This window comes from Furipterus horrens, unplaced genomic scaffold (assembly GCF_987537825.1).
Source record: "Furipterus horrens unplaced genomic scaffold, mFurHor1.1.pri manual_scaffold_4, whole genome shotgun sequence".
Classification (NCBI taxonomy): domain Eukaryota; kingdom Metazoa; phylum Chordata; class Mammalia; order Chiroptera; family Furipteridae; genus Furipterus; species Furipterus horrens.
This window is the reverse complement of record NW_028327174.1, coordinates 596,154-608,682: the sequence shown is the minus strand read 5'-3', so window position 1 is coordinate 608,682 and position 12,529 is coordinate 596,154.

Sequence of the window (12,529 nt, the reverse complement as noted above, 5' to 3'; positions counted from 1 at the left end):
ACGGTCACCAGCATTTCTGACTTGGGGGGTGCTGTGGTCAGGACACGAGGGGGAGTCCCACCCAGCCGCGCCTGTGCCAACTGGAAGCGCTGCCGTCGCAGGGTTCCGTTTTGAAAGTTAAGGTCCTGAGGACGGGGGTACTGAGCTCCACGGCACAAAGTTCCTGGCGGTGTCCTGCTGGCCCTCTGCTGGCCCAGAGCCTGGTTCGAGGGGACGCAGCCCTGACCCTTGGAGCGGCCTGCTGCCTGTCTGCGGGGTGGCTTCCCTCATGTGCTGTCTCCACTGCTCCCAAGCGGGGGCGGCGCCGAGTGGCGATCACTGGGGCAGGCCCGCAGAGCTGGTGGTTACTGCTGGCGCGTTACAGGACAAGTTCACTAGCCCCCGGGCTGCTCTGCCTCTCTCTTCCACTTTCACCATTCAGCCACAGGCTGTTGTGTCCTGGGTGAGGCACCATGTCACAGTCACTTACGGAAGGGGACCGTAGCTTCAGTGGGCAGAGAACATGGCTCCAGTGATGGACCTCGGACGACAGGCACAGTGGTTCTTGGCCTCATAGGTCTGCTCGTGTTGATTACTGACACGGGCCCTGTGAGCACTGAGGGAACAGTCAAACCTTGTGTACTCGCGCCGCCGAGTCTCGCGGGGAGAGACAGAACCAACACTGACCGCTGTCTGGCACTGCCCACGGCCAGTCCTGACACCAGTGTGCCCGTGGCGGGGCCTGGGGAGCAACTACAAATGCATCTGCTCTTGGCCATCCCTGTAGCTTGTTCAGACCAACTGCCCAACTGTTCATTTCCCTGGCTGTAGGTGACATTTGGGACAGGTGGCTTCATTTCTCTGGTCACGCATAATAAAAAGCCCTTTGTGTAAGCCTCTGGAACTGTTTCATTCTAGTGAATGAATGCTGTTGTATGTTAATAAAATGCTCTTCTTCACTTAGTTTTCTTCACTCTGGCTGTGAGACAGCGGCTGGTGTCAGACTGAGAACTGTTCGGGCCAGAGGAGAAATATTTTTAAAGAGCTTTTTGAAGACATGAAGGAACACAAAGGATTTCAGGAAGCATGAACCTAGTGAGGGAGTATTTGCACAGAGGCAAGTCATCTGTTCACAACTCTTCTACTGGGTGCGTCTGCTGGTGTGCAGAGGTGGCAGGCAGAGCTGGCCGCAGTGACGCTGGGCTGCTGAAACCCACAATGACATCAACCAGGACTCCAACTGCCAAAGTCTTGAGGAACAGGGTGCCTCGGGGGGCTGTGCCCTGTGCATCTCCCCAGGGACAGGTGCTGGCCGCTGTGAGGTGCTCATGTGCAAGGCAAGAGGCTAAGTTGAGTGGACACCCTGTGCAGGGAGACAGCCACACTCCAGTGCCTGCCAGCAAGAGGACCTCAGGTTTCCAGGGACAGACTAGCTGTCACAAAGCTTAAAACAGCTGCATCACCTTGACCTCAGGCACATCACAGTAGCCTGCCCTATTCCACCTCTGCCCAAAGGAAAATTAAATTTTGTTTCTTTAGAAAATATGCAGAGCTCCTATAACTTGGCCTACATACAGCTGGACTCCTAGTAAGAAACTGTCCAGCACTGACAACATGACCGAAGGCTGAGAAAGTAAGAGAATGGACAATAGAGACAGACACACAGGTGATCAGAATGTCGGTTTTCAGACATAGACGCTAACTTTGATTGATACAGTCAAGAAAATTGGTAAGGCAGAGAACGTCACTAGAGAGTAAAAGTCTATAAACACATTCTAAAACTGAAAAATAAAGTGACAACGTAAGAAGTCAGTAGATGGACCTAATATCAAGTTAGATTAGAAGACGACTGGACTGGAAGCCAGATCAGTCCAAAACCTCTGACTGAAGTGCAGAGAACGGATGGGGCAGGGGACAGTGGGAGGCGACAGGTCCCAGGAGCTCTGGGGGAGGAGAACATGCACAAGCAGGACCTGGAGGCGACAGTGGGTGTCTGAGGGCTTTTCCAAACTGACAGCAGACAAAGCCGCAGAGAGCACTCAGTAAATTTAGAGTGACACACAAAAACCTACACCTAAACACGACACACTGACGTGCTGAAAACCAAAGACAGGAAACCAGAAAAGCAGAGAAGAGACGGTTCAGAGGAACAACTCAACTGGCAGCTTACTTTTCTTAAAATACAGAAACAATGGAAGTTATAATACTGGGACAGCATCAGTAACGTCAACCCAGACTCACGTGCCCAACCCAGGTTCCTCAAAAATGAGGGTGAAATGAAGTTCTGAGACAAAATGAAACTGAAAGGATTGTCACCAGCAGGCCTTCCCTGAAATACCGCCTAAAAGGTGTTTTCCAGGCATGAGGAAAACTATTCTAGGTGGACAGATGATGACACCAGAGAGGGACGTTTCTGTAAAAGTGAGGAATTGGGAGTCAGAATGAGCAGTGGCTGTTTAAACCAGCGGGATCATTTAGGGTGTAAGGTGAAGGCAGACCGAGGTACATGGACGACCGCACGAGAGCAGGCGGGACGTGATGCAAAGGCTAACTGGACTCCCACGCTGTAGCCATCTGGGAACTCTGGAGAATATTGTATTGGCGGCTCATACCTCCCAGAAGAGACTGGGAGGGTAAACTGCAGTTAATCTCAGTCAATCTGAGCTCTTAGCAGAGTAGCAGCTACTCGCCCCCACTCCCAGCCAGGCAGCTGTGCCTGTGTTCTTGGAACAGCTCACACACACCGTGCGATTGCCAGAGAGGGCAAGAAGGACCATGCCCTCCAGATGCCAGGGATCCATGCGCATTGCTGCTTCTGATTACAGAGGTGCGGACAAGAAGGTGAGCAGCCACGCTGCTGTCCCTCCCCTTCCACTGAAGGGGCATCCAGGGGATTTAAAGTGTCAGCACTGTTACCCCTGCTTCTACCCCGACACACACCTCTTACTTATCCCTTTTTGCCTGTCAGGAGGCAGACATTCAAAATAAACTGCATATATGGGGGATAATAGAAATTCATGGGTATGCCCAAGGAAAAGCACAGAAAAGACCTAAGAAGATGCTACGTTTATGCCTCAGGCTGATCCTCAGCACAGAGGTGGCTTACAATAATAATATAAAAAATACACAAAACAGCAAACTCTAGAGGGAGAAGGATCTGATTTTCAGAGGTATCATATAACTACATTCAAATGCGTAATTTCAACAAATAATCCTGAGGCATACAGGGAACAGGAAAATATGCCCCATTCAAAGAAAAAAAGTCAACAGCAACTGTTCCTGAAAAAGACCTAATGGCAGACCTTCTAGACAAAGACTTCAAAAATCTGTTTTAAAGATACTTAAAAGAACTAAGGGAGGATGTGGAGAAAGTCAAGAAAATAACGTGTAAACAAAATAAAAACATCAAGGAAAACAGAAAACCTGAAAATAAATTTACAGCTGAAAAGAATGAATGAAATGGAGAATTCAGTAGAGATATTCAAAGGCAGATTCAAGGAGAAAGAAGAAGGAATCAGCACACTTGAAGATAGGATGATTGACAGTATTGAATCTGAGAAACAGAAAGGAAAAAAAACGACATTAAGGGAAAGTGAACAGAGCCTAAGGAACCTGTGGGACATCAATAAGCGAACCAACATACACATTGTGGGAGTCCCAAAAGGAGAAGGGAGAGAGAAAGGGGCAGAGAAAATAAGTGAACATATAATGACCAAAAGTTTCCCAAACTTGATGAAATACATTAATAAAAACATCCATGAAGCTCAATGAACATCAAAAAGACCCACATTGAGACATATTGTCTAATAGAATTATCAAAAGACAGAATCTTGAAGGCATCTAGAGAAATGGCTTGTCACACACAAGTAATTATCAATAAGACGATCAATAGATTTCTCATCACAAACCTTGGAAACCAAGAGACGGTGGGCAGATACTTTCAAACGGCTGAAAAAAAAAAAAAACTGTCCACCAAGAATCATATCTAGTAAAACCATACTTCAAAAGTGAGGGATAAATTAAGACATACCCAGATAAGCAAAAGACTACGCGAGTTTGTGACCACTAGACCTGCCCTGCCAGAAAGGCTCAGGGGACTGCTGCAGGGTGAAAGGAAAGGACACGAGACAGGAACATGAAGACCCGTGAAAAAGTAAACGATTCAGAAGAATGGAAATACACAAAGGCAATTACAAAAACTAGCTCATTTATTGTAACAATGCCTTGTAACTCTACTTCTTGTTATCTGCATGATTCAAAAAAACACGGACTTCTGGTTTTGGGTTCCTCATTGTCAGAACATGGCGGTACGGTCCGCGCCACCAGCAGGAGGAAGTGTGGCTTCTACCTCGGCTCCTGCCATGGCCATGCAAGCTCTGCGCACGGTGGCTCATCTTGTCCCAAAAGGCTTCTCCCTCCCTTCGGGGCATCTGCGGCCTACACTTCCCATTTGTTCATTGTCAAAGCATGGTGGTGGCTGGCCTGCCCGCTGGACTTCTGACATACGCAAGTGAGCCATATGCAAACTAACCTGGGTCCCAGCTTCCCCCATAAGAAATGGGAATGGACTTTGCTCGTTCCAGGAAATGCTGATGGACCTAGCATGACATATACACGGGGGAAAAGCAGAGAGACGTAATGTGTTGGATTTGTTGAACGTGCTGATGGGTAAATTCGCCCTAACCGAAATGTACATCCAGAAGGGTGTGGGGATGGCGCCTGCAGGCACACGGGCAGGGCACTCCCATAGGCCCTTGAGGTGGACGGGCGGTCTCCTCCTCTCCTTCCTTCTCCCCTTCCTGGTTCTCCTTTGCCCCTTCCCTTGCTCCGACAGTCCTGGGAGTTTCCCTCTTATCTCTCGCCCCTTCCTCTCTCTCTGCTCTCAATAAACCAGCTGTAAAACCCTAGACTGTTCTCTGGGTGATTTCTCAGAGCAAAGGCAGCCTGACACCCACATAAGGAACTTCCAAGATGCCACTCCACCCTAACAAGTGAGAAGCAGAACTGAAAAGTCCGCAGCTCTTGTGGGATCTGTAAGACAGTGGAGGACACAGGGCAAACCCCTGCTCCCAAGACCAGCGGTGCTGACAAACACACGTCGCCATGGCTTCCTGGAGCAGAGACTCCCGGCAGAAAGTGCCTCGGGAACCTGGGCCCGGGATTCCTGACCCGTGAGTGATGAATTTCTAGAGGCTCAGCGTGGACTTGGCTGCACGTTAACTCCAGGGAGACCCAGTCATAGGGTGCCCCACCGTATGGCAAGATTTTCCTCCAGGAGCATGAGCGGTTCCCACAGTAAATATCAGAGACAAATATCATTGTGTTTCCAGGAGAAAGGGAAAGGAGACATTCAAAAGACATAAGATCCTTGTTTTTTTCCCTCCTCTTCCTTATTTTTTCTTTTTCTTCAAAACACTCTGTTCTTAACAAGGACTGTCCTCAGGAGAAACTGCCATATCAGAGCAACACCGATGGGGGAAGGAAAATACCCAGCTCCAGCCCCTCTAACCATACGTCCCAGGCAACGGGGTGAAGAAAACTGGGACACTCCTGTGAAGGTTGCAGAGCAGAGGCACTGACTTCACTAAAGACTGAGCCTAATCGTAGGGCCACAGGACAGTCCCCTCCCCACACCTCACCACTGCGCCACTAAGGCCTATTTCCAGCAGCTCCTTCCCCCTGGTGCACCACGTCTGGCTATTGAGAAAAAAATGCCAAGGCATACCACTAGGCAAAAAACACAGACCGAAGAGAGAGCCAGCCCGATACCACCAGGTGCTGGCGAGGACACGGAGCAGCAGGAATCCCCACTCGGCTGCCGGTGGGAATGCAACATGGGGCTGCCACTCTGAAAGACAAATTGTCCGTTTCTTACAGAACTAAGCCACTCTTCACCACTGCATCAGCAATCCACTCCTTGGTATTTACCCAGAAGAACTGGGAACTTATGTGCACACAAACACCTGCACATAGATATTTAAAGTAGCTTTATCTGTAAAAGTCAAAACTGGACGCAGAAGTTCCGTCTGTGACTTCAAATCCCCGAGGCAAAGATGGGCCTTTCATAAGCACACAGCCACGAGGGAAAGATAAAACTAGCCCGTCCCTCACACCGAACACGAGAGGTTACACGAGCACAGACAGAAAATGAGGCTGAACCGCTGCGTGGGAAACCTCCGTGTTACCCAACAGCAGGTTAGGGACGGCTGCCACACCCTCCAGGCAAACTCCCAGAGGCGAAGGCTTGGCGATAAAGGAGGCTCTACTATTCAGAAGCTCCGACCGATAGGATCCAGCACAGCTGGAATCATTTAAACCTGTCAGTGAAGGCCAAACCCTGACACCTGGGTTCTCCTAGTGCTCCCCGGTTTCAGTTACTTCTACAGGGTTAGTTTACAAACTAAAACAACACAAGATATAAAAGCTACATATTTTGGAAGAACGGCAGGCTTCTGCCTCAGAGGTCATCCCCTCTGAAACACCCAAACAAGAACAACGCTGCCACCCTCTGCCAGGCCTGCCCGACCCCAGGCTGCGCCTGGAGTTCCTTCCCAGCCCAAACACAAGCCGTTGGGAAGTGAGGCAGCTGCAGCGCCATCACCCAGGATCACCCGGGCAGCCTCCAGGAAGAAGAGCCCCTCAGCCAGAAAGCCCTCGTTTTATTTCCATGCGCTCGGGAGGCATCAGCGTCCCAGCCAGGCCTGTCGTGGAACGCTCACAGATGCCTCCTGCTTGTCCCCAGTGATCTGACCTCTTGCAGCACTGCTCCCACGCGGGCAAGAGGAGACATAAGCAAACGTGAAACCTTCACACTGAGAACACCTGGTGTCAGTGCCCAGCCCCACCCTGGGAGGCCAGCGCTGCCACCTGCCGCCGTCCGCCTCCCGGAGCACGCGGGCGTGTCCGTGTCCGTGTCCGTCGGGGTTCCCGCGGGCCAGGCGCGGTGGGGAAAGGTGCGCCCGGATCATCTTCGTGTCACAGCATCTTCCCGGGTCAGGAAACAGCGTCCTTCTGAGTCCCTCCCCATCTGGGCTGGGGGGCCACACGCAGCGGCAGCGGGAGGGCTGCACTCGCTTCCTGCCCGCACCCCACCCCAGCTACACCAGGAACCCCCAGCGCCGCTCGGCGCCGGGCAGCCACCCAGGAGGGCGCGGGGGCGCCTGTGGGGACAACAGAAAAAGAACAGAACGCTGCCACCGCCTTCCGGTAACCGAGAGTTACCAAGGGTGAGGCCCTAAGTCCCTGCGAGCCTGGCTCAGAGCCCGAGGCTGGGGCTGGCCTGCCGGGCTGCGGGGCTGCGCCGCGGGCAGGGCGTCCTGGCGACGGGGCCGGGCGCTGAGAGCCCCCGAGGGCTCTGGGCCGAAGGCGCGCGGACTCACCTTCCAGACGAAGGCCCGCGAGTGCTCACTGGACGGCCTCCCAGGCACCACCCCGGACCCCGCGCGCGGCACACGTTAGCTCACGTTCACACGAGCAGAGCCGCAGCCCAGGACGAGGGGGCCAAGCGCCGGCCTCGGGACGCGCTCAGCCCGCGGAACGCACTCGGCGCGCACGGACACGCGCGCTAGGAAGCTGTGCATCGCACACCCAGCCCTGGCCCACGTGCTGGGAGGGGCCGGAGCTCCACGGCCCACCCAGGGCTTGCGTTGTGACCCCCGCCCCACGGAGAACGGGCCGCGCGGGGGAGCGCCCCCCGCCTTCGGAACCCCTGTGCAAGCAGCAGGGCCGCCGGTGCCGCTTCAGCTGAGCCGGCCTCCGGGCGCTGCCCAGTGGGCACCGGGCGGCCCCGGTGCTCCGAGGCCCGGCGGACTGGGTGCCGGGACGCGGCCGGGACCGCGCACACGGACCGCGCCTGCCACACCTACGCGCACCAGCGGGCTAAGACTGGCGCCCAACGGCGCCGCCACGGCCCCGGGACCCTCCAGCGGAGACGCCGAGGCTGGACGACAGCACAGGGAGGTCGGTCCTGCCGAGGCCGGGCGGGCGCTCGACCCGGCCCCTGAGTACGGAGTCCGGTCCTGGGCGGGGGCGTGGCCGAAGCCTGGGGACGGCGCCTGCGCGGTTGGTCCCGCCGGGCCTGGGCGGGGCCTAAGTGTGACTCCGCCCCTGAGCAGAAGGGTCAGGCCCACGGCGGGGGCGGGGCCGGGCTGTCGCGCGGCTTCTGCGCCTGCGTGGTCTGCCCTCCTCATGTCAGTCCGCGCCACCCAGAGCCTCCCAGGGTGCCTCGTGAACACGGCGCCTGCGCACTGCCGCTCCTTCCGAGGCCCCGCCCGTCGCCGCGCAGGGCTGTGGGAGGGGCGCGGCGTCCGGTGACGTCACAGGCAGGCCGGTGCGGGCACCGGTGGCGGCAGGGGCCGCGGCGGCCAATGAGTGGAAGCGCGTCGGCCTGCGCGTCCGTGGTCAGCACCCGGCGGGAGCCCGCCTCCCGAACCCGGGGTCCGCGGTCAGTGCGCGGCCAGAGGCGGCCGTCCTGGCCGGGCTGTGCCGGGGGCCGTGGCCGGAGTCGGAGACCAGGCGGAGCCGCGCCGCCTCCATACTGTCTCCGCTCGGTAGGGCCCGCGTTGAACACCGGGCAGACCAGGGCTCCCGTGGCCTGCAGCGCCCGGCGTGTCCCCTACAGCGGCCCCGGCTGACAGCGGCGAGCGGCGAGCCCGGGGAGCCGGCCGGCTGGGGGGTCGCTCCGAGCGCGCTTTCCGGGCCGCAGGAGTTTGTGGACGAAACACCGGAAGTGGTCAAAGTGGGTGCGACCCGCCGCGGGGACCACGGGGTGGCTCGTGCGGACGGAAGGGAAACCACGCGAGTGTCTTTTTCGCAGGGTCTGGCCGGGCCGGGCGGGGACCCAAAGGGATGAGAGGAGTGGCTGTCGGGTGGGGTCCCTGGGCAGGCGGCTGGAGCGGCGCCGGCACCCTCGCGTTTGTAAAAAATGGAAGGTAATCTGTTTGGGTTCAACTTCAGAGTGCACGGTTTTTAAAAATGCGCTTCAGACTTATGATGAGGTCGGTTTGCTCTGTGAAGCAAGGGCATCCTTGTGACTTTTTGTAAGAAATACTAATTTTTGATGTTTTCTCTATAACATGGTGATAAAATTAGAAGACTAGTTCAGGCTTAGGAGGAGTTTTCTTTCTTTAATGCGATGAGTAAGCCCGATTTCCATTGTAAATTCACTCCTGTCCCTAATCCGAGTGATCTGGGGAGAGGACGCTGCTTGCAAGGAGTCTGACTGCAGACGGGGCGGCCTCCCTCGGGTGTCCCTGAGGGATGTGCCACCTGTAATCCTTAGCCTCTGTCTGCTTGTCACCATTCACGTTTTCTCAGGAAAGGCTCTGCGACGAGTTAGAGATAGTCTGTGAATCTTCAAAACGTAGCGGAGGACACAGTCCATCTCCGACATTGGAAGAGAACTCAGCCTTAGTCCACCCGGCAGGTGATCGCTTAGCAGCGCCGCACATGCACGCACAGGTGTGCACACACGCACTTATTCCCGTTAATTCCTGGGTGTGAACTCCGTGAGGTCCGTAAGCCACTCGGGCCGTGCAAAGAATGTCCTTCACACCTTGGAGAAATGTTTGTGAGTAAATCACTAGGGCTGTTGACTGAACTCTGTGCAAAGCAGCTGCTGTGCAGGACTCCCTTCCTGAAGGGACAGGTGGCCCTCTGTGCGGGGTTCCACATCTGCGAGCCAGTCGAAAGGACTGGGAAAAAGGCTTATGTTCCTGCCGGTGTGCGCTGTGTACTGGGCCTGTGATGTCGCCTGTGGTGCCTGCACCGAACGCGTACAGACTTTCCTGCCGTTATTCCCGAAACAGCACCGTGTGACTACTGTTTCCATTGTGCTGGGTGCAGGAGGGCTCTGGAGATGACTCACAGTTGACAGGGGACCTGTGTGTAGGCTGCATGCAAATGCAGTTGACTTGAACAACGGGATTTTGAAGTGCCAGGGTCCACTTATTTGGGGTTGTTTCTTTTTCAATAAATACTATAAATGTACTTTCTCTTCCTCGTGATTTTCTTAACACTTTCTCTGTTGTAAGAATATATTATGTAACTACATGGACAGAGTAGGTGTTAGTGGATTGTTTATATTACTGAGAGTGCTTCCGGCCCACAGTAGGCTGTCAGTAGTTTATTTGGGGGGAGTCCAATGTTATATGTGACTTTTGACTGTGGGGTGTTGCCCCTGACCCCGCATTGTCCAAGGGTCAGCTGTACCCTGCCCTTTACATAGGGCCTTGAGCACCCACTGATTGTGTTATCCGGGGCGGGTCCCGGAACCCATGCCCTATGGACAGTGAGGGACGTCCCTCTGTTTGTGATTCAGGTCCCTGTCCTGCATGGCGTTTGGAGAGGGACCAGATGGGACACGGGAGCTGTTGGCGCACGAGGAGCCGTGATGGTGGTCAGTGCGGTCCTTCTCTCTAGCTTTATTTGTAAAAGCCAAAACTTGATGCAGAAGTTCAGTTTGTGACTTCAAATAAAATTGGCCCACCCCCACACACTGAGCAGAAACCCAAACGGGTGAGAGGTCTACACGTGAGAAAGAAACTACAGGAGCCTGGAGAGAACACGAGGCTGATTTCCTGCGGGGGAGTCTCCCAACTGTGATGCAGGAAACAGACTCATGAACGTGAAAACCTAAAGTTGAGGAGACTTCTGCCACGAGAAACGGAGAATCACTGGCTACACACATTTTAGTAGGTGAACGGCCTACTAATTGAGTTTTTAGAACGTGAGGGGAAAATGACCAAAAATCCAGGGAGACCAGACAAGAAATGTGACCAAATTACAGGAAAGAGAACCCTCAAAGCTATGACAAGACACCAACTCCTCTCCCCGGGGAAGGAAGAGCACAGCTGCTGGGAGACACCACGGCTGCCCTGGCAGAGGGACAGGTTGACGAGCCTTAACAGACTCTTTCGGCCTCGGGCTACCCCAGGGAGAGGAACTTGGCATGACTACGCCAAGCTGACACGCCAAGCTGGTCCAGCACCACACCTCTAGGAACTTACCTTGAAGACGCCCCTTCAACTGCATGAAAGTACAGATGAATACAGCTCATTGTTGCAGCATCGTTTGAGGTCTGAAAATATTGGCAACCACCTAAATGCACGCACATAAGACAAGACATTGCTGTCCACATAACACAGCGCTACGTGTCCCAAGCACGACAGCTCTCCGGAGACAGCGTGGTTGCAGGTGCCAGAAGGGCGCAGATACAGAATGCTGCCGTTGGAGTCATTACCAGAGGTATTTGCTTATCTTCACAAAAAGAAGCACAAGGAGGACAAGCCAGGAGCCATGGCATTAGTGACAAGAAAGAAACAGGGAGCGTCTCTCCTGTGCAGACCTTGCGTATGTTCAACTGACTGGGAAGAATGAGAACTCTGACCCTAAGACTGAAAGCGAAAGAAAGCAGGAATCCAACACCCAGTCAGATGAAAAGCGCAGCCACAACCAGGAGGGGAACTAATCCAAGGACAGCATTTGACCAAGACCCTCCAGCTTGGGCGCCGCAGTGAAGGGTGCAAACCGAGCTCCGTTTCGTGGGTTGTTTCCAGTTGGATGGCAAAGCAATTCCAGAACCAGTTACCCTGACGAAGGAACATGTTGCTGTTGCTGTTCCTGGGGTCAGGGTCCCACTGCGGGAGTCGGGACAGGTGTGAGCCAGGGGAGGCTAACGCAAGCCCACGGACAGGTGAGATTGTCAGAGTCCGCATGCCGCGTGGTATCTCGTACGCATGCGCCTGGGTGTGGGCAGCAGCCTGCCCTGCCTAGCTCCATCTACAGCAAGGGCCCAGAAACGGACCTCCTGGGCAGCTGTGAGCACATTTTGCACCAGACCTTGGTCTATAAAACCATCCCCACCAGAAGGAGCCTCAGAGAAAACAGCTGATTACAGGGCGGGAACAGAGGCCAAGAGGAGCGTGGGTGCGACACCTGTGCCCAGAAGCAGGAGAGTGCTGCAGGAATGAACGGCGACAGGGCACGGAACAGGACAGCAGGCTGACAGGCTCCCACGGTCAGTCCTGCACAGTCTCAGTGCCAAGGAAGGCATGACCTCAGACCACCCGGTCCAGCAGCAGCCCATGCACGCACGCCAGTAGCAGCAACAAATACTTGAACTCTGAGAAACGATCAGTTGCGTGATAAATGCCGATCACAGAGAACAAGAACTGATAACAGACTGGGGTGCGGGCAGCTGCAGGGGGCCCTGGTCTGCAGGGTCTGCAGGCTGTCGGTCACAGTCGAGAAAACACTACCTGTGAGGTGTCTTTCCCAGGACACACTGGGGCACTCAGGGGTCCAGCCCATGTGGCAGGCAACTCACGCTCAAACACTTAGACAACAGCTTGTCTTTATGCACATGTGTGCGCGTGTGGTACGTGTGTGTACATGTGCGCTGGCACCACGTTCTCTGTATTGGCGTTGGTGTCAGACATGCTCTGGCTGCTTAGTAAATGAGACGCAGTGAAGTGTACGAGCGCCAGAGTGATCACTGACAAATGGAACCTAGGTGAAGGCGCTCTGGAACTAGCATATTATAGGCCGTCAG